Here is a 23,026-nt window from a genome sequence, read left to right on the forward strand (position 1 = left end):
TTATCAAAATGAGGGTGAGAAAAATTCAGATGCTACCTAAAGGGATGTTTATGGGATATCTCACGGGATGAATAAGGTGATAAGGCGTCCTGAGGAGGGCCACGGGGATGATCAGAGGGCTGGAGCACCTCTCCTGTGAAGACAGGCTGAGAGAGCTGGGGCTGCTCATCCCGAGGCAGAGAAGGTTCTGAGGAGATCTTAGAGCACCAGAAGGGGCAAAAGAGAGCTGGAGAGGGGCTTCTGACAAAGGTATGTAGTGATAGAACACAAAGTAATGGCTTTAAACTGGATGAGAATTGACTCAGACTAGATATTAGGAATAAATTTGGGTGAGACACCGGCACAGGTTACCCCAAGAAGTTCTGGACGCCCCATCCCTGGATGTGTTCTGGGTTTAATATAAATGAATGTTTAAAAACCCCAACAAAACTGCTGGAGACAAAGGTTCTTTTAGCTGTACTGTTGTCAGAACAACAGAATCACCCAAGAATTCATTCTAGTCTTTTAAAGGCTGAAGAAATGCTTGTAATTCATTTGGTATCATTACCAAAATATGGAAAATTAATATTTATTGATTTTTCTGGGTTTTTTTCATTGTCTGGTTAGAACAATAACAGGACAACCATACATTTTTTGAAGAGTATTTGTGAAGAGGAAATAAGATTAAAGCAGCAAATTACATGTCTTAATTCACTTTCTAATGAATTATGAAAGAGAAAATAAGCAGTAATGCACCAAATAACCTCTTTTATTTAATTTCTACATCTTTCATTTCTAAGCTTCATTTTTATTCACTTGGTCCAATTTCTTTCCTGAAATCAGAGAAAGGATATTGCAATTTTCTGTTGAAGCTCTCACAAAATCTTCACCAAAAAACACCAAATAGCAGTTTATGGAAAGTTACCTGAGATTAAAAGATGCAGAGTTTGTCACTTCCATGTAGATTTTTTTTTTTTTATCCTTAAGCATAGGTATGGATTTTTTGCTCTATTTATAATCCAAATTAATTTACATTCATTTAATTTCTATTGAGGCCTTAGCTGCACGATTGACTATAGTAATGCATTAGTTAATGGCTAGTATTTTTCTCTGTAAAATTACTTATACCTGCTTTTAGGTTACTTATTTGTTTTCTTTAATAACTTAAATAGATTAAACTCTGACATGAGCTTATTTGCTTTCACTGATTCATTTTCTCGGGTAACTTCGTTTTATGTATATCCTTGTAAAAGTATATAAGAGAACTAAACCCTGTATATCATTATTTCACTTAAAAATGCAGCACATACTTCCTCTCACCCACTCATTGCTCTTTATTAATTTTTCCCCCCACATTAGTGTGCTAATTCAGGTCAGGAGTGCTCCTTGAAGGTCACCTTCCTGGTTTCCCCCCATATACTCTAATTTCCATTGCAGAGTGGTCATGGGGTGCCTAGCTGCAATTCCTCTTCCATGAAACCAGATGGAAGATGGAAGCATTTGGAAGTAACTAGAAGCAATTCTAGGAGTACATCTAATGCATTTCAGGCACAAATGGACACAGTCCTTGATGGAAAGAAAAACCCCCAAAACAGAAAAATGTAAATACCTACACTACAGATGTTAACTCCTCAAAATCAGCTCTATCATTTTGTAGGTCCAATTCTGTTGGCCTGTTCTACTTCCTAGACATGTCTATAAGCCTAAGGCCTTTCTTAGAGCCCCTGCAGTTTAGTACACAGAAACTCGTCCAAAATCATGAGCTGTAGTCCACATTTTAATGTCCAAATCCATTTAGGTACAACACATTTGGTGGAAAATATCCTAAAGTAGCAAGTCACTCCAGACACATGCTTTCTGTTCTCTTCAATACTTCCCACACAGAGATGATGTCACCCTTATTCATGTAGAAATATACCTTAGCTAACTTAAAGAGAGGAACTGAGACCTTTAGAGATTACATCCATTTAGACTTCAAGTAAAAAATATTTCAAATAGAATCCATGGACTCTTAGCAGCTATTTATATCTGATGAACACTGACAGGAGTAGCTGTTGTCAAAAAAATGAAGGATCATGTACAAAGCAGTGACCAGCCAGTTCAGGGTAGATGGCCCATAAATAAGGGTAGAGTTCAGAGGCATAACTGTGACCTTTGAAAGTACCATCAAGCTTGCACTGTTGTGATGCAGAGGAGAAAAAGGGCAATGAGGATGGGAAATTTATCATCACATTATTTACACAAACAAAAGAAAAAAATCTCATTTTCTACATTTATTCTACAGTTGCCATAGTAGATATCTAAAGAACAGTAATTAGCAAGATTAAACAGAGCAGTCAGCCTTACTATTATTAAATTATTTGCTGTGACAAATTCACCGTTTGCAGCATTAAAGACCTAATTGCAAAGAGACTAACTTCAGGTTGTTTACTGAGCTGTATAAAAATATTTTTAATTAAAATTCAAATGGTCAGAAATATATTCAGGGTTTTTTTATCTACTTCTCACATTCACCTAATTAGACATACACAATATTCTCAGACACTGGTAGTGCTTATTCAGTGTTCCTGCAATGTATAATAACTTTTGGTTGCATGCTGCAGTGTGTTTTTTGGAAAGCATGTAATAGAAAATCCCAGACTAGCATCTATACAATAGCTTTTTGCAGCTGTAGGTTTTTATAATCCACCTTTGCCATCATATATAATGTTCATGAGATTCTGATGAAAATGCAACTTTTGTGTAATTTTTAGGGTGTATAAGGATTTAAGAATAACTAACTGAGTCACACATAGATCCTCTTTTCCAAATAATCTTAATCCAAGGGAGAAAAAAAATGCATAAAGGCAAGTATAAAACAAGACCAAATTTATATAATGTCCAGGACAACTCATGAGTTTTGACATTGAAGTTATTGGCATCAGTTTGAGCATTATCAAAATGATGTATTATTATTACTAGTTTTCTAGTCCTTCGTCTCCATAGATAGAAGCGAATGTTCTACCTATTCTGGAAGTTAATATTCTATTTCCCTCTAAAGTTCCTCTAGGTAAAATGAATTACAGGTATTTCCTTGGCCTTTAAAAGAAAATAATGAATTCTTGAGGAATTCCATTGTTCCTAAAACAGCAGATCAAAATGTTCAAGAAGCAATGTAAGCATTCAACCCAGAGAAATAAAAAAAAAAAGTGAAGCCTGAGGTTGATGGGATGTTTAGGAAAACACTGTTAGCATAGCTCCAGAAGCAGGAACTGCTTTCTTGGGCAACAGAATGGTCTGTGGAATAGGGGGAGAGATACGTGTAGAATCAACCAGCCAACATAACTCACTAAAGAAAAGTATTTCTTCCTGCCATTAGCAGCAAGTCAGAACTACATCCAATGGCCTGAAACCATATTTCTAAGCATAAAAAAAAAATAATTTTTTTAAAATCTGTCAGGTTTCTTTAAATTGCTACACTATGTCAGAGTGATGACACAGTTTCATTTGATGATGTGGCCAGAGGAGAACAGCACACACTTTCTGACCATGCAATCCACTGGTCAATACACATTGGGCTCCAACAGACCAGGCAAGACAAGAGAAGATGATGCAGAAAAAGTGGAAAAATAGGGGACTTAGAGTGGAAGAGATGAAGGGTAAGAGAGACAGTGGCAGATCCAACATTAGCAAAGCAGGGAGCTGCTGGCATGGACAGTGAGGCTGACTCCAAGGGGGTAACAGGAATTTCCCAATCACAGTCAGTTAGATTGGAAAAGACCTCTGAGAGCATTGAGTCCAACCTATCACCCCACACCATGATATCAACAAAATCATAGCACTGAGTGCCACATCCACGTTTTCCTTTAACACCTCTAGGACCAGTGACTACACCACCTCCCTGCAGGATATACAGGGATTCTGTTAAAAGGCAAGACTTTCTGGAATTTTTTTTAATCTTTTTTTTTTAAACAAATTCTATATTAAGTATTAAGTAAAATAAATTAGCTTCATTTCAAGCTTATTCAGTCTTTGCTAATGAGTTGCTAAAGAGTACCCCTAACTTAACAGTTGCTTTTATTCTTATGCAACTCCTTTTCATTCTTTAAACACTTTTTTCTATGCAAATACAAATCCTATCAGTTATACTAGACTTCAAAATTGTCTTTAGAATTCAGTCTTAAAACTTACATCTGGGTTTTGTGCATTAGATGAACCAATCTTTCTAATTTATATTCCCATGTGTATACATAATCAATGAATGGTGTCTCTAAAGACTTGCAGGAGAGGGACTCCTCTAGCTAAATTTAACTGTCTAATTAATCCAACACCATGCTGCTCTGCTTCAAACAGTTTTCACCAAATTAAATCTTTATATGGCACTGTGAAAATACCAACGGGAAGTAAGGGACACACAGATAGAAATGGAAGATAACCCAGGAAGAAAACGGTAGAAATAAAGTACAAAGCAAAGAACAAGGGAAAGACTTTGGTGAAATGGGATGGAAAACTGCCACAGATCATGTTTCTAAAAACATTTCCCCTTTTGGAAAAAAAGGGTAACGAAATTACTGTTTGTCGCCATTCAGCTGCATATGTTTAGGTAGGTTGAAAAATGGATGTTTTCTGCAGCTTCAACATTTTTGCAGGTATACATTTCAAAGCCCAACTAAGCCTTTAACAGACAGCACAAGAACAACTTTTCAATATTGATGCTGAAGAATATTTATAGCTGACCTGGAAAAAGAAAGCTTTAGGGAGAAAAAAAGCCCTGCCTTCTGTAGCATCTTCCACCTTAAGAAGATGACAAGTACAATTTGCTAAGCTTCATTTTATGGTTTTGAAAGCGTTGTGCAGCTGTTTCAAGACAAGTTTGAGTTACCCCTGGCAAATCTTAAAGGAACAGGCTTCTATGACACCAAAGGCTCTTTCCAAAATCAATTGAGAGGAAAAAGAATACTATGTGATGGGAAGTATTACTGTAAAAATGGACATAGGAGCAGATGAACTATACAAATAACAGATGAAAGTAAAACTTTTATAGAAGGTTACAGGTTCTTATTCAGCCACAGGAAAGTCTGCCTGTTGGTAACCTTGTTTTGAGAAACCTCATGTGAGGAAAAGGTTTTGATAAATTTCAACCAGGACTGGGAACTGGTGCTCTAATTAAGAAATTCTTTGAGCATGAAAGATTTTAAGCTGTCTTCTTGGATGTGAACTTTCACTCTCCCTAAAAGCCCTTCTGAAAAATTTCATTTTGAGGTCTTCCTTCCAAATGAGCCCAGCTGCTTCAGCTGTCTCTGGCATCAATTGTCTCCTTTGCAATGGAAGTACTCTGAGAGAGAGGATTCAAGTGAGTCAGGATCCAGAGGACATTAAATGGCCAAGTGACTTCAATATCCTGTCACAAAACTTCCAGCAATGCCACAGTATTAGATGAAATACAATCCTCAAACCAGATATTGTGGTTTTGGATGAGCTTTAAAAAAATGAATTTTGTCATTATCAAATGTATCTAGCAGGACTATTTGCCTTCAGTTGGTTTCTTATTCAGAGGACAATATACTTCAAAAACAGAGAAGGAAAAATCTTTGAAATATATTCTTACTGATGTCACTAAGACAGCAATAGGACTGGAAGTACCACTTCAATACTCTTGAACAAGAAAAGAAAAAAAAAAGGGGGGAAACTAAATTATGGGAATAATATGCAATTACATGATTGAATACTTACATTTGAAAATTATTTTTTCCAGCATTTGCTAAATACATTAGCTGGAATCACTCTTCAAAATTCAATATACACAGGGATTGCTCATTGATGTCAAATTATGAAGTAATTTTATGTTATTTTCTTTTCTTTTATGGTTGAATGGAGTTATAAGAACAATTGTTCTTAAACAAAAGCAGTGATTTTAACTTCCCCACATTCTTTCCCTATCAAAGTTCTTAGAACTGTTAAAAATACATTTTTGGTTTTGTTTTTTTTTTTTAATAGCATTCACCAAAGCAGTCAAGATTTAAAATTGAAGTCATGATGTGTTAAGGGGAATGACCAAGACCAGTATATCTCCCAGAAAATCTTGAATTATCAGAACACAGCAGAACCATAGACAAATGTATTTGAAAAAAATTTAGGAAAGGTATCCCTGCAATATGAAGTTCTGTGCAAATTGAAATTATCATTCCAAACAAAGAAGCTGTTCTCTTTATGAAAAAAACAATGCTTTCTACTATTTCATTTTATAAGCAAGTGGGGTTTATGTTTAAAAAAAATGCAGTCTAGATTCTGCCTAATTCTTTTCTGTATTCCAGAACAAATTGAATTTTCTCTTGGTACCCCCACATTTGTTCTTGATTCTCTGTACAGACAAAGCTAATTGCTGATAGAAGTCTTGTGCTGGAGATACCTCCAGAACACACTTTTACTATCACACTTTTGACTAACATTGGAGCCAAGTGTGAATCCACTCCTACTCTAATCATTTAAATTAGGAGTTAGGTGGGTTGATTATACATCAAAACTCTTCCTTATTTTTCTTTCTGTTATTACACCCTTGTCTCCTAGAAGATAGATAAAGTGTTGAGTCTTGCAGCTTGTGTTTTGTAAGAATATTTTGTGACAGGTTAGGTATGTCTTTGGCACAGTTCTGTTTGCTCATAAATTTTGCATGAAGCTATGTTTTTCAGACATTTTTGGTGAGAAAAAGCAAGAGTAAATAGTTCCTTCACTAATTGGTCTAAGATTCTTTCATTAGGATTCCACCAAAATACAGGGGAAAGTTTAGTTTTTTTCATGTCACCCTACAAGTGTTACCCTAACCATCATCACTGTCTTCATCATTATTTATCATCATCATTTTGAAAGGAAAATTTTGCCTCCCTCATGCATAGGAACGGTTGTTGCCAGGGTTTTTGTTCAACTTCTAAACTTGATCTGGAATCCAGGTGGACAATGTTGGACATGAGGCCTCTTGAGTCATTTGGTTAACCAAAAACTCGCCCCTGACATTCATCTATTGACAATTCAGTATTACTGAAATATAAATTATTTATAATCTAAGTGTAAGCATGTCTTTCAGAACACTGAAAGCTGGACAATCTCTTCATACACTTTCCATTAACCTTTTCTCTATTTGCTTCCTTGCCAAATTAATTCCTTCAGGCAAATCTGCTTGAGGAAATATTGCTTTAAAATGTTATTAATACAACATCTTCTACTTTGAGTTAAAAGCTGAACATAGCTACCAAAACACTTCGCTAAGATTTGGTATTCAATGCATGATTCCTTTTTTTTCTTTATGCTTAAGAAGTTGTGTTCAATTTGAAACCAGACCACCCAGACATTCTTTCTATTTATGTCTATTTATCTCTATTTATTACTATTTCTCTGTTTATTTCCAAATCTCTCACAGGGAAATTCCAGGGAGACAGGAATGATGTCCCATGATCTTACTGGAAAAAGAGTAAAAAAATACATTTTATCAAAATGAGTTCCCTCCTTTACACAATACACTACGGAAAAATTACATGTATATTTTATAAAAGAAAACAAAATCCTTGGAGTCCATGAATTAAGAAGTGTTTGACTGTTTCTTGTAGAACTTAGAAGTTTATAATTGTGTTATAACTGTAAGCTGTAAAGTATCACTTCTGAATGACCAGTTCTGTTCCCAAGCTGAAAAAGTCCAGGTCTGTAGAGTGCAGTCTAAAACAATCCAGACAGGGTACCTTCAGAATCATTGCCAGCATGTGAGAAGACTGAATGGCTGCCAGCCTGGATTTTTATTGTAGTAAGTGTTGTAACAATGTCTGATTTTAGTAGATAATGGCATTTTGTGATTTGAAGTAAATTGGGTGTGATTCATTTATCTCTTCTGAAAAGTGGCTCACAAAAATGTCATACACTAAAGAGCTACAGTTTTATGGATCATGTACACAGCTGGACTGGTTACTTCAGATGTGCGCTTTCCTCCTCCAGTGAATTCTGGAATATGATGAGTATATCTTAAAGTTTAATTATGATTTTGGTAACTTCAGCTGTGGTTTAATCTAATTAAAAAGAATCAGAAAATGTTCTGAAAAGACTTCAAAAAAGTGGAAGAACATTATAAAAAATAATGCTCTAAAATAACAGCACGTCTTTATAATTGCTGAATATTTTCAAGTTCAATTTCTCTCTGAAACACAAGGATTATGTGTCAGGAATAAACTGTCGTGGACTGAAGAATGGAGGAGATAAAGATCCTCACAATGTATAAATTTTAGGCGACCTCCCACAAGAATTAAATTTCTAGCTAGACATAATCTGATAACTTCTAAAAGAGAAATGTCCAGTAAAAATGGTTCCATGAAGAATTACATATGAAAAGAAATATTTGAAGTCTCCCTTGGCCTTGCAGGCAGCCCCCACTTCAACTCAGAGTGACTTTGGGACATAATTTGCTTGTTCCAGTAATTATGTGGATTAGCAGGGATGAGCTCTTGGTTTGTTTATTCATTGAAAGCCTCTGGTGAGTTCTTGACTTCAAATACTGCTCTGAGATACTGTCATTAAATCAATGATTATCAAACAAATGGGTCAGTATAACTAGAATCACATGGAGCAGAAAGATGTAGTAATATAGGGAATTTGCTTTTTCTTAATGGCATGTACTTTTTAATAAGGAATTCTTTTGCTTTATAGTTAGGCAAAAAAAAGAATGCTCTAGAAAACAGCAACAAAGATGTTCAAAGGTATAGCACAACAAAGCATGGAAGCCATTTTGCCTGGGGGAAATTAAGCTCCCAATGGAATATGAGGAACAGGCCTACCGTAGCATGCCTCCAGAGCTGTCATGCTGTGCCTATCATTATCTGAGCATTGCCATGAGACACATCCAGCTGCCTCATCTGTCCCTCCTCTTCCCAAGATTGTTCACATATCACACACATTTGGAGCAGTGTAAGTGCCTTTTTCCCACTTGTTTGACCTACTTTGTTCAATATTTTTTTTCCAAGGTGACATGTCAAAAGACTGAAAAGATTGTTAATTGTTAAATTTTTCTTCACCATTATTGCAATCTTTTTCATGCTAAAGAAATAGCACTTTATTAGAAGAAGGCTGCTATAGATTCCCCGAATACAAAATGATTGGAAGTGAGAATGCAGTGTTACTGCTGCACTACAATTCCACTCTCATGCAGACAACAGCAGACTTCAGAATCCCAGAGGAATCCCCCAACAAAGAAAGGAAGTCCAACTAAACAAGCACCTTCCCTGAATTAAGGATAACTCCACCACATCTTCCACAGTTTTTGGTTTGGCAATTTAACCACTCAATTAAATTAATCCTCAAGTGGAAAGGGCTAATCCCACTGCCTCTGGGTTGCCTGTTATAACTTCCTTCTCTTCCATATTGCTGTTTCTTCTACCATGTGCCTTTTAAAATCTTTTAAGCACTTCAGGATAGAAACCGATGCTGCTGTGAGACCCTGGGTCTACTTAGCTGACCTACTTAGTACAATCACTGTTAGCAACTAAATGTTGCTCCCATGAAAAATTCAGCACTGAAGATTATCAAAGCAGATTTACTTCTCCTCATATAGTAAACCCACATTTTCCTATAACATGCCTGGTCCCTCACAGATGGTAAACGTGCCATTTCCAATGTATTTTAAAAGGCTTTCTTTCTGTGCAAGCCTTAGGGTGCAATTAAATAAAACCAATACCACCAAGACTAGTGTATGAAAGCAATGCATTAAGCACTTTGTATCCCAGAGCTGTACTACATATGAATACTTCTTTTGAAAATTCCCATATTTGCCATAAATATAAGTGGTTTTGACAGGAGGTAAATGCTTGAGCCTGTCCTTTTTTTGACCTGAGCATCTCTTGTTGTACAGAATATTCTTGCTGTGCAGAAATAAAGATAACTAATAATGCACAAGAGAAAAGAGAAATTCTAGAAACTGTTCCTTATACAACTCAGAGAGGAAAAAATCTCTTGAAAAAATAAGGCCGAACTACCCATCCCAAAGTTATGAGCTTCTCCTTGAACACAATTATTTTTGCTCTTTTCTTCTGCTTGGGCTTGGGAGATTCTCATGCCATCAACTCAGTAAATGTCCTGTAACTGTCAATGATTTTATTTACCCCAAGATGTTTTAAGGAGCAATGAGTCCTGCAAGAGGAAAAAAAATCCTTTCCATGTTCTTTTCAGCATCCCACTGATTTGACAGACAAAGTATGAAAGGTATGTATATTAACTAAAAGTTGTAGAATGACAGAATATTTTGAGATAGTAGTGAGAAAGGCTGCTGAAAATTAGTAGGGTCTGGAAACAGAAACATTGTGCTTGGAGCTCTTCTCAACAAATTTCTAGTCTAGTGTAACATTATCATCACACAAAAAGTAGCATCTTCCTTATATTCTTTGACTGCTGAGGGTATGCCACCAGAGTAAAAAATCTGACAGTCAGTTAAAATCCAAGACTTGGATTGACGTGGAACTGCTCAAGCTCTAGTGTGACCTAGAAGTTGCACTGTGCCTGGACATCATTCCTCTGGCCCTATTCTCTGCCAGTTAACATCGGTGTGCTCTGCAGTGACCATGGGAGACCCCTGGATGTATCACTGTGACCCTCCTCACTCCCACTCACCTGTAGACTCCAGGTAGAACAGGAGCAAGAAAAAGCTGGGATGGCCAAGGTTTTCTTCCAGATAGCTATAGAAAGCACAATAAAGATAATTTACCTCTTCAGAGAGTAGGGTGAGAAAGGCACTAAAAGACTACAGGGACTGAGTGTGTTTCCTAGTGTCCTTTCCCTGGAGAAGGCCTATTTGAAGACTGTTTGCCTTAGCAACTAGGATTAAGAATTTCTGAAATCCTTGTCAACTTTTCTCCAGTGTAAAAGACAGATGAAGAGCAAAGCCTAAGTATTGAGCAAAGCCTAAGTAAAAATTAGAGTTGACTGCGCAACGCCTATACAAGTGCTAAATTGATTCACTTCAGTAAGGAACAAAATGGTTCCAGCTCAATAGACTGACTCACGTTTAAGACTGAAAGTCCATGACTAGTCTAATTAAGCCCCAAATAAATACTTCTCCAGCTGACTTGATTCACTTTAATGAAGGAGAGAAATACTGTCAGGTGTGAAAGTTGTCCTGTCCTGCTTTGTGTGACTTTGGTGAAAAAAATAGTGTGGCCAGTTCCAGCTGAACCAATTGCATGAGCTAACTTATGGTATTTCATTAGGACACAAAACAAGGGCTGACCTGAGTTTTCCTGAAGTTTTCTCGTAAGTCAGTTTTTGTTTTGAAAGCATGAAACACACTATAAATATATAAATTCATCTTCACCCAAAATTTTAAGGAAGAAAAGGAATCCTCTCTAACGCATTCAGCAAAAGAGCAAGCAATTTCACCCTCGAAAGGTTTTCACTTGAAGGTAAGGCAGAGACCTTGTCTAGTATAAATCAGAGACTATGCCTTGTAGCTACTAGAAGATCAGATGAGTTATTAGGGCCACATGGCAGGAAAAAAGTGATCATGAAAGAGATTACTATGGTTTTACTAAGGAAATGTGTAACTCTATGTTATAACCTTCAAAGCAGCAAAGCTGCTCCCAGCCCCTCTTCCTCTGAATTCACCTGCTATTTGTTGTGGAGTAGTTCTGTGTTTTACACTTTGGATTTTCTGGTAGAGAAATAAATCTCCTGTATCGATTCCTCACATAAACCCATTTTCTTTGTGGGAAATTACTCTATTTGCAGAGGAAAAATGAGGATGATTTTTCCTTTCTTGCTTGCTTCTTTTTCTGTTCAATAGTTCATTAATTTTCAGGGAAGATCAAAAGATCAAAAGCTCAGTGTGCTGAAAAATACCTGATGGGCACTGTCAAAACATCCATGAAATGACTTTTTTTCACATGGGTATAAAAAGAGCTCATCATGCTAAATTATGAAGAAATATGACTCTGCCACTTACTCTAAGGTAAGCATCTTGCAATTGCCTGCTTTTAAAAGCTGAAGGACGCAAGATGCTGCTCTATAGATGAAATATTACAAACAACAGAACTGGAAGCAGAGTGTACAAGACTTCTGACACAAAATAAATCTGTTCAGGTCAGGTATGACTTCAGGAATTTTTTAATAACTGCATGAAAAAACTTTTAAAGGAATGAGAAATAAAGGTTACCACATTCATATTCTGGTTTTGTTATACATAATTGAACTTCTTTAATTCTCTTTTTGATTGCCATAATTCTAGAGAACACATCAGATGAACTAGCCTTTGCCTTCAGAGACACTTTGTCCCTTTTTAGGTTGTCATTAAAGAAAGTCAAGAGGTGACTTAATCACACTTTATCTGGGTGTTATTCACCTCATCCAGTTTTAAATATTGCTAATGTATATGCTTAAAGAAAGCTGTTAAGGTGCTATTCATTTGTGTTGCTCATCTGTGCCCTTCAGCTATGTGCTGTGCCAGCAGCTCTCCCTTTCCAGAGGACTGGCCACTACACAGACAGCCCCACAAAAAGCAGTAAAAGTAGGATGTGGGCAGCTAGCAAACCTCCCCAAGAGTCTTTGAGAGTAGGCAGGTAAATACTAATTTTCATCATCTGCTTCACAGCCACGGGTAACCATGTGATCACTAAGATTCAGCTACCTGCTAACACCTTAAATCAAACTCTGTGGAGATGCTCTTAAACAGTGTATGTGTTGAAGGGAAAAATATTGTCTTTAATACACTGAGTTATATCAGCAGATAGAATAGTTTTCAGATAAGCAAGGACTTCTTCAGGCTTCATACACAAAAAGTCCATGCAAAATGTAAGAGAAAAAACAATTGCTATAATTTGAATTTAATTATGTCCAATTTGCTTTTATATTTTAGCATAAGCATTTGACAGCTTCTGAGGTGATAGGTGAGTGCTGAGGAGGCTGAGAAACAGGTATTGCCTTTACACGTTAGCAGGAGAGCTGAGAAAATTCACAGGCAAAGCAGTCTCAAGGGTCCCAAAGCATGGGTGTGTGATGTAGAACAGCCTCTGGTTACCACACTGTAGCTTGCTTTACATGTCAAACCCTGGTAGACTCAGCTGCCAAGCTCAGCTCACATTACAGGTTTTGAACTCCAAGGGTGCATTTCACCCTGGGTTTGGGTTTTGAACTGTCAGTAGCAAGTGCATGAAAGCTCCAGACCTCCAGACTAGGCTTGTCATCAATATCTAGTCACCATACATTGCACTTGCCTCCCAGCAAAGGCTGAGTGTACACACTCAGACAGAAAAAAAGGTAGGGCTTGCACCTTTAAGAGCAACAGTGTATTTAAAGAAATTAGATCAGTCAGAACTGTGATCCATTTTCATTTGGCATTTCAATCAGACATGGATAATTTACTCCCCCAAATAAATACGTACTTTCATGTATCTTACTCTAGAGTGTTTGAAGCATACAGTTCTATCAGTGAAATGTAGTAGTTATTTATTCTGAACTGGTATAACATAAATAGATAATGACTAGTGACCCACTTAAACATATGGGTGAAAACTAACCAAGAAATAATATTCAGCTCTAAAAAAGTAACACACATGAAAACATACTCCTGCTCTGATAAATCACTGCTAATTTAAAGTAAAATGTTCTATGACCCATAGAGGTGCTTGCGTACATATTTGTGTTTCATACACTAGGAAATATTTCCTTTGCACAGCAATTCATATGGCAGGCAATTCAGCCTTCTCTGCTGACAACAATAGAAAACCATTCTGGAAATGCATCTATCTGCATGGTGGTCTTTTGTTTATTTAGGAAAAAATTAATTTTATAAAGTTGACATACCACAAATTTAACCTTTGAAAATTAAATGTGTCAAGATGAGAGCTACAACAGGGCACAGTGTCTGTGCTTCAATATATTACCATGTTTGCTTTCAATGAGTCAAGGGAGTCCAGATAATTCTTAGAATTTAATCACTCAACTTTGTAATCATAAATACACAACTCTACAGCAGAATGCATTAAAAAGACAAACCATCTTCTGGGTAAGTGTTATGAAATAGTGGAAGAAAGCCACAATGTCCCTAATTGATACTGGAATGGAAAAGCTTTTAAGAAATGTAATTACCCCTGTACTGATACAAATCTGTCTTGTCATGACAGAATTTCTAAAACATGTTTTTCAAGGCTATTTTTCTTTATAGAAAGACAGTTATCATCATTTGAAATGGATTGCACAGAAAGCTAATAGCTTAGATTTAATACACTAAATCAAAGAAAAGTACTACAACATTGGGATATTTAATGAATATTTGCCACAACTGAGGTTATTGGTAAGCTTAAAAATAGATATCATATATTTGTGGCATATGTAGAGCTATTATTACTGAGAAATAAACCACACCTATGCTTTTTTGGTTGATTTATTTTCAAAGCTTTCAGGTGAAGAAAAGATTTTGACTTGTGGTGTCCAGGAAGGGGATTGCAGCATCTTTTCAAAAGCTTACATAGTCATAGACAGAATCTCATTAATGGAGTAAGGATATTTTTATGGTTTGTCTGAATTTAGGAATTCCTGGAGGAAGAAATATTAGGGAGCCAATAGGGCATATATAAGGCAAAGCAAACATGTAGTATAAAAATGAGAAAAACACTCAAGAAAATAGAATTTCAATGAAACTAAGATCAAGATAACTGCCTCACTGTATTACATGGATTGGATAAGAAGAATTCATCACACCTGCCTAGAGACATATGGAATGCAGGTCTTCAGAGCCGAACTACTTTTTTACGTGGAGAGCTAACTTAGCTTCGTGGAGTAGCTGAACTACTTTTCTATGTGGAGATATTGGCACCTCTGAGGAATTTGTCTCATCCTAAGGTAAAAATGTAACTAGATCTGAGGAATCATGTCCTGAAAACTCCTGCTTTTTCCCCTCTGGCAATGAGAACGCCTGGTTTGGATGGAGCATCTACACTTAGGCAAGACAAAACACACCAAAGCTGTCCAGCCTTGGAGCACTGACCTGCAGGAGAGCTCTCCCCGGGCTAGGAGGGCAAGCTGCAGCACTTCTGATGAGCATCCATCAGGCTTTTGCTGTGCAGTGTTGAGATCCCACTTTGGTCTAGAAATAAATTATGCTTTTCAAGTATAACTGTCAGGTAAGTGAAAGGTCTACAACTCCCAAAGATTTTGTCCAATTCTCTTTCTTTAAACAGTTAAAGCATGGCTATAGGCTATTGACATAAGTGATGTGCCTATCCTCTAGACTTCCAAATGTGAGGTATCAACAATCCCCCTGACAGACAAGGGAGAGAAATAAGTTTTTTAATGGCATACCTTATTTCTTTCTAATATGGTCTTCTGAGACAGGCCAGATTTGGCTTAGGAAATTGCTGTAATTGTCCTTTGATAACATTGTCCTCAAACTTGGAGTTTGAGACAGTAGCTCAGATGTTTGTCTCTAGACTTGATTGGATGAGACAGATATCAACCCAAGCTTGAGTGAAAAAAAATCACTAAAATCAAAGGAGGAGAGGATTTATAAGGGCACGGATACAGATATGTTGGAGACAATTTGAACCCTTTATTGTGAGAATCTCCTTTTTCTAATTCATACATATTCCTCCAGATAAAATGTACACAATGATGGAACTAGTTACTTCAACTGACAATTATGTGAATGTATACAAGGCTAAGAAAAATAAAAGTGAGTATATCAACAAGAGCCAGAAATGTGCAATTACCAAAATGGAGAATTTCTATGTTGTTTATTTATAGTACTGGTTGGAAAAAAAAGGAAGCTGTATCTCTAGTAATCCCCACAGCCAGTCCACCAAAATAAGGTTTGGCTCCATATATCAGTTTTACAGCCTCCACCATTATGAACACAATGAACTTCATTAAAAACTCAATAAATGTACTCAGTAAATGCATGACTGGGAACTACTAGAAACTATTTAATCAATATGAAAGACAGAGAAAAACTAACTTCAGATCTTGATATCATGGCAGGTATCATACTATTTTAATATACTTTCCTTGTCTGCATGACCAGGGATGTGACTTCTTAAATCCAAAAAAGGGGTTTAACCCAATAATTTTTTTTCTAAAATCCTACTTTAATTTTAGACTTCACAAAATTCCAGCAAATATTTTCAGGATGACACAGAATCACAAAGATTTGGATAGATCTCACAAAGTGGCCTCCATTCCAGCCTCGTGGTGTTACAGAGAAAAATAAAAATGAAATACAGGTAATAAATACAATTAAAAATCAAGTACAGATGTAGCAAATGCAGTAAAAGAAAAAGTTGCAGAATTCCTATTTCAGCACCTAGCTGAAGCCTGATGAAATGTGAAAGAAAGGTGAAGATACTTTGAGATGGACCACAGAGGAAAGAGACTAGCAATGTGAAGACAGAAATCTACAGCTTTTTTAAAACTATGCTGTATGTCAAAAGAAGGCTATCTTATTAAGAACAAACATTCTAACTTTGCCTTTTTCACACCAAGAAAGAGAAATCTGATTTGGGAGGCATTTCTGCAGGTATGGTCTTAGTGACATTTAAAATCAATTACAAAGGTATGAATAAGACTAACGCTACTGAAAAGGCCGAGAGAAACAAAATGGATTTTACTAAAACCTCACTTTTCTAGCAATTTTTTGGTGGGTTAGCAGTACTATAATTCTCTGACATCACTGACATTGTCTAGATGTACCATGTTTGAGGATGTGGCATTTCAATCCACTGATGTTTCTTCAAAGCAGAAAAAACACATCAGTTTGTTTAATGAATGCGCTCAGGGGAATGTGTCAACACTTGTTTTGCTTTGGGGCCATGTTCACAGCAATAATGAAGTGCAAAGTAGTCGGCTTGTTTACATTCTTATTATACGTCCTCTGAATGAGAACTGCTATTAAGAATGAAAATTTTTTCTTTTTCCACAGAGATAGAAACTTCAAAAAACTTTTTTAGTCATTTAAGTATTTGTCACCTAAATTTTATTCAGCACACTTTACTTCTATTTAATTATAAATAGTCAGTTAAACTTCAATACTGGATTTCTTTTTTAGCATGTAAATGGATAATATTATTTCAAATATTTTTATATTATCATAAGAATATTACAAGGTTTTCAGGGAATTACATTAACTAGACTTCTACACTTCTGTATTTAGTACCATAATTCTCCTTGAAATTACTCAGGAATAATCATTGAGTCAATGGGAATCACTCATACGGATTGTAATAAAATTAAAATTGTTTATAAAGTTACAAAACTTGTCATGCATCGACTCAAGAACATTAAATCAGTAATTATTTACTTAATTCCTGATAATTGTGAAATAGTCAGGGCCAGAAGACTTCTTCTCCTTTTTAATGCCTTTATTAAAAGTGACCAGCTCAGGATTGGGCGGCTCGACGGGTCTGCAGCGTCCGTCGTCTCTCACGGAGACTCAGAGGAGGAGGATTTGCACAGCTCTGTCCACCAGGGGCAGAGCTCGGGGATCCGGTCATTGTGGGCGTGGTGTTCCCGCCAGATGTTAGTTCAGTCCCCGTCTCGCTTCCTCCCAGACCTGGCCCGGGGGCTCTCGAAGACAGGGTGAGGAACAATGAAGCCTTCCAGCATCTCTGCAGGCCCAGCACTCCGCTCCTCACATCCCGACATCACTCCAGTCTCTCAACTCTTATTTGGCTCGTTGTTTTTGGGGTCTTCTCAGTACAGCGGGGGACCCACACAGCCTTCTGGTCTTGGAGTCACTTTGCATAACCCCCCCCACCTTCTCAGGTGTCTTCACTATTCTGAGAAAGGTACAACTTAGCCTCGGGCAAGGCTCTGCTAATACAAAAGGAGCGATTAGCCACAACGACCCGTGATTACAATAACAAAACACGCAGAACTTGGGCAGGGCCAGTGATCTGGCTGCCTTTTTGTAACTTTTTCTCACAAAAAAAATATTAACCGAATTTTTGTTCATAACAATTGCAATTTTTTTTTTTTCAGAAAGCTAGCGAGCTGCTTTGCACGCTAGCCAATCCTTTTTGGGGCTGCAGTAATTTGGAATTGTTTTAGCAATAGCAAGAGGAAAGTGACTCTTCCTTTGAATCAAGGAATATACAAAGTCATTGCAGTGAAAATATTCCAAGGAGGCATATGCAGTTTCTGGCATACCATTGAGGACGAGCTTTGAAAACAGCCAGTCCATGCTCTGCTGTATCTCACTCCTCAGCTGCCCCAGCTTCAGGCTGTTGCACACAAGAAAAGTGGGGAAATAAGGGATTAAAACCAGAATTCCTGATAGTTCTTACTTCACTTTTTTTAAGTAGCAAACATCTTGAGACAACTAATGAATGAGCTGGTGCCTCAACATAAAAATCAAACGAAGTTTTCCACCAGTAGAAACAAATTCAGTAACTATTCACCCACAGAAATGCAAGTTGGCACATGGCAGTGGTTGAAACAGCAGTTCTTTCAGAAGGAAAAATTAACTGATGCTTGAATTCTGTATCACAGCTCAAGGGAGAAGTTTTAGCAGAAAATGGCAAGCATCAGTAATCACCAGCATAAAATTATGAATCCTTCTGCCGCCAGTGCTGCTAACTGCCCTTCAGCTGTCAATGTGATGTGCTTGGGCAAGGAAGGAAGAGTCTCCAGATCACTAATGCCAGCAGATCAGCAGCTGCACTGTGCACAGACCATCCACTGTCACTGTATGCAGAACCTGTAGGATGCCTGAGCTCATTACTGTTCTTAATTGCTTGTTTGTCCCTCTATCATCTCCTGTCTTCTACACTGTCTGGAAATTTTGTTTCCTACAGTGATAGGGAATTTTGTTTCTGAAAATATGGGAATTTTAAATGTTTTATTTTTTGTACAGAAACGTAGGGGAAATTCCAATAGCAAATTTGAAAAGTCCTTTCCATCAAGGCCTCAAACACAAAGACACCTCTGTGGCCTTCTGAGAAATTTAGTTGAAAAAGGATTAATTTCAGTGAGAATCAGTTCTAGTGCTGATCAGTCTCAGACCAAAGATCAAGTTCAACAATTCATGACCACATTCTCCTGGATTAAGAATACTCAGCATTTCAAACAAAATGCTAATTAGCCCTGTTACTTACCATAATGACCCTGAATTTAGAATCTTGTCACCAAAGACATGTTTTGTTGGTTTTTCCTTCCTTCTTATCCCTTGCACATATTTCTCCAATTCACATATAACATAGATAGGATATAGATGTCCCCTGATGATGTTGCTCTTCCATTAACCACGGGAAAATAATAATTCTGAGAAATAAAATTAAAACTGCAAATTTCAGGGAATTTCAGGGAACATTTCCTAGCAGATGGAAATAATATGTCTTTGCTATGCACTTGAGAACATTGCTATATACTGCTAGATCATATTTCACCTTTGTTGAAAGGGACAGAGATCCACTGCAGAATAATTGTAAAATTAAATTCCTTGTCTACAGTGTTTTTAGTCTGATAAAAATGCCATTTTCTTTCTTGGTAGGACTTGTCTGGGCCTACAGTTCATTACTGACTGCATAGATTGGTGCCTGTTTTTGCAACTTTTGCCAAAATGTTTCTTTTGCTCAAAGTGTGTTACAAGCACAGAGTTTCTCGGATTTATCGTCCACTCAGTATCTAATTGAGATACAAAAAATACCATAGTAGCAACTTTTTGGTGGTAGGTCAGCCAATTTTATTTCTTTTACTGTAATGTTAGGAAATTTAGAGTACGTGATGATCTCTAGCACCAGAAGAAACCACTCATTAGCTTAACACTATTAGATATGCAATATCTTGACTAGTTTCTGCTTGGATGGAAACATGGATCAGACTTATTTCTTGGTTTGATTAGAAAGTTCTCTAGCACAGAAACTGCATCAAAACTCACAAATTAAATGAGTTTTTAATAACCAGATGCTCACTTTAAAAATTATTTATCTACTTTTAGGAAACACATTGATACTGATGCTTGTCTTTCATAAAATGTAAGCATGAATAAATAATATTGAATAATGAATAAATAACTTATTCTAAGTTAATTCCTGCACAATTCCAAGGGATTACATTATGTGAATCAGTTTTTAATTTCATTTCATAATACAAATAACTGTGTCATGCTTAGGTTAGATTTTATTTTGATAACCTGTTCTACAATAGCAGTTTACTCCATAATTCAGCAAGTGATAGAGCAGCACTTGCTCTGCTGTATTTAAATTGCCATTTACATTACACTCTGGACTAGGAACTTATTCCTTCTTCACTGAGTATGCACATGAATTTGACATTTACCAAGTGTACATTAACTGAATTATATTAATTAAAATACAGACTGATTCTTACGTGCCACCTTGTGGAAAATCAATGAAATTTTCTTACCCAGCAGCTGATGCTAAGAATTCTGAACTTACAAAGAGCTGTTGGAAATTATAAAAATAGCTATTAGAAAGAAGAATAGAATATTGCTGCAACAAGATATATGTACTGATAATTCATGTGTATAGCATATCTCAGCTATGACAAATAACTGAATCAAAAAAATAGGGCATATTTCTGTGTGAGGCTTCCTACCATCATGTTTTCACCATGGATTTCTCTAAATGTTGACAAAGCATGCTTCAGAGCTGAAAGAGCTGTCATTCTTAACCAACTACCATAAAGCAAATGGGTTAATTTTGTTAATAAGAGGTCAATTTCAAACAAAATTAGGCTTCAAATACAGTATTTTAAAGTCATAATTGTAGTACCATTGTTCTAATATCTTTCCAATATCTTACTGTATTTCTATGGCACCTCTGCAATGGCTCAAATATAATCTGCTGGTAAAACATTGAACATCCATAGTTTACATGTTAAACACTCAGTACTAAATTTAGAAAATCCAGTTTCCACAAGAGAAATCAGAATTATTTCCGCAGACATAATCTCACCTATTACATGTAAAATTTAAAGTGTTTCCAATTTTACTTTCTCCACAGATTTCCAGCACCTTTTCCAAGTCAAATGTATGGCCTTCAAACAGGTATCTGGAAGGGAGTATTTTGCAAAAAAAAAAAAAAATTGTCCTTAGATTAATGCACAGAAATGGAAATAGGGATACTTAATGTAAAGGGTCTTTCTTAAAGGTCTATGGGATAATGATGACATATTAAGAGGTGTAGGAAAAATGCAAGGAAGATTATTACCCTCTTTTCAGAGGTTTTGATTGGAGACTTTAGAACTCCATATTTCAAAAGCTGTTTAAAAAACTGTTGAGTACAATATGGATGGCATTGTTTGTCACAATTCCCATCACCTTTGGTGCCATCCCTGACAGTAGGTAAGAAGATGGTAGCTTAGGTAATTAAATGGGCATCTTGTAGGTCTTTTAAAAAACATTAGGTAAATGTTGTAAAGCATCACAGCAGTGACTCAGGCTGAACCTGGGAAACAATGTACTACCATATAAACAAGAAAGACCAGAAAGTTCTTGTTTTACACTAGAGGTACCTCCAATGAAACTAATGGAATAGTTCTGTGGTAATCAGAAGAATTTACTGGTTCAAACAGTGTATTTTTTAAACTACTTTCTAAACAAAAAATGCATTATTTCTCTCAGCCTATAAGTATTTTTTTCCTAATTACATATATTTAAAAGTCTTTGTGTACGCCCTATGTACTGACTACTAACTAAGTAGACAAATCATGGAAAATTATGGGGAAAATTTTATATTCTTCACAAAAATCATGCAAATATAGAATGAAACATATCTGATGCTCATGTAATTTCACACTCTTCATGGTATGGTATGAGAAAAGATTCAAATTTCTCTTTGACCGCTGCACTTTCTGGGAAGGGGGAAGTTATGTGGGTTTTTAACTTGTATTTTTCATAACAGTACATTGCCAAAAATATTCCAGTCTCCCTGGGGCTCTAATGAAAGGCTATGAGTAGGTTAATGGATTATAATGAAAATCCAGCATGTTCAAATGTGAAAGAAGGGGGGGTGGTTTTTCTCTTTTATTCCCTCACATCTTTTATTTTCTCTGAACCAAATGGCTCACTAATGCATTTAGAGCTCTCTCCTGTTGGAAAAAGCTGTTGCTCTAGCTGTGAAACAGCCCAACCCACTCAACAGCAGGTCTGCCCCTCTCCCACCTCCTACACCTACCACTCTTTCCTTCCCAGAGAGCCTGTTTCACCCAGCTGGCTGGGCACAGAAGAATGGAAGAGTTTTTTTATTGGTCTTCCTGGAAAGAAAGTTTTATCATAATCTTCAGCCCCCCAACCCCTGAAAACACAGAGGAAAAAATCCTCCTTTTTTTCATTTTGCTCATATGTCTTAGCAAAGATAAAGAAGAAAGCCAAACAAGACAGGAGGATTTGTGAGGAAACCTAGAAGGGAACAGACAGTATTTAAAAGCCAGGAAAATACAGAGAAAGACACATAAATCCTCCTTTGGAAGACTAACACACCAGTCCAAATGCAGACCGCCTCTCCACATCCTATTGGAGGTGGTCCAACACATCCTGTTGGACTTATTGCAAAGGGAAATCATTCCTTCCAAAGCAGCTACACATTATTGTGCAAGTGGTTTTAGGCAGGTTCAGCCCCAGTGCTACTGAAGGGTCTTTCCTGAGGTGGCAGCTGAAGATATAAACTACAGAGTACATAGTTTTAAAAGGCAGCCAAAGAAATTTGGAAATCCTTTTTCAAGATTTTATCCTTACTACACTTCAAGGTGCCAGTAGGATTTGTTTGGAGGAAAGCAGAAAAATTAACATTTGACAGACACTTTCAATTTTCATACATACCAATGACAGAAGCTGTAAATCTAGGGTAAAATTATCTTTATGTATCTTCAGTAATATGTCCATTAAATAAAATTATTATTTTCTAGGTCATGTGGAAAGTTCAACCCTGTAATTTGAAATATAAGGCACCTATTTATTTCTCATTTTCTGTGGCTTTGTGTCCATGATTTACAGTGTTTACTTCTGAAAACAGAAACTCAATTCCCACAAATGCATTAAACTTCTCACTGGGAAGCTCTTTAAATAGATTGACAAACACTGTCTTTGTCTTCCAAAACA

This window comes from Ammospiza nelsoni, chromosome 2, assembly GCF_027579445.1.
Source record: "Ammospiza nelsoni isolate bAmmNel1 chromosome 2, bAmmNel1.pri, whole genome shotgun sequence".
Taxonomy (NCBI): domain Eukaryota; kingdom Metazoa; phylum Chordata; class Aves; order Passeriformes; family Passerellidae; genus Ammospiza; species Ammospiza nelsoni.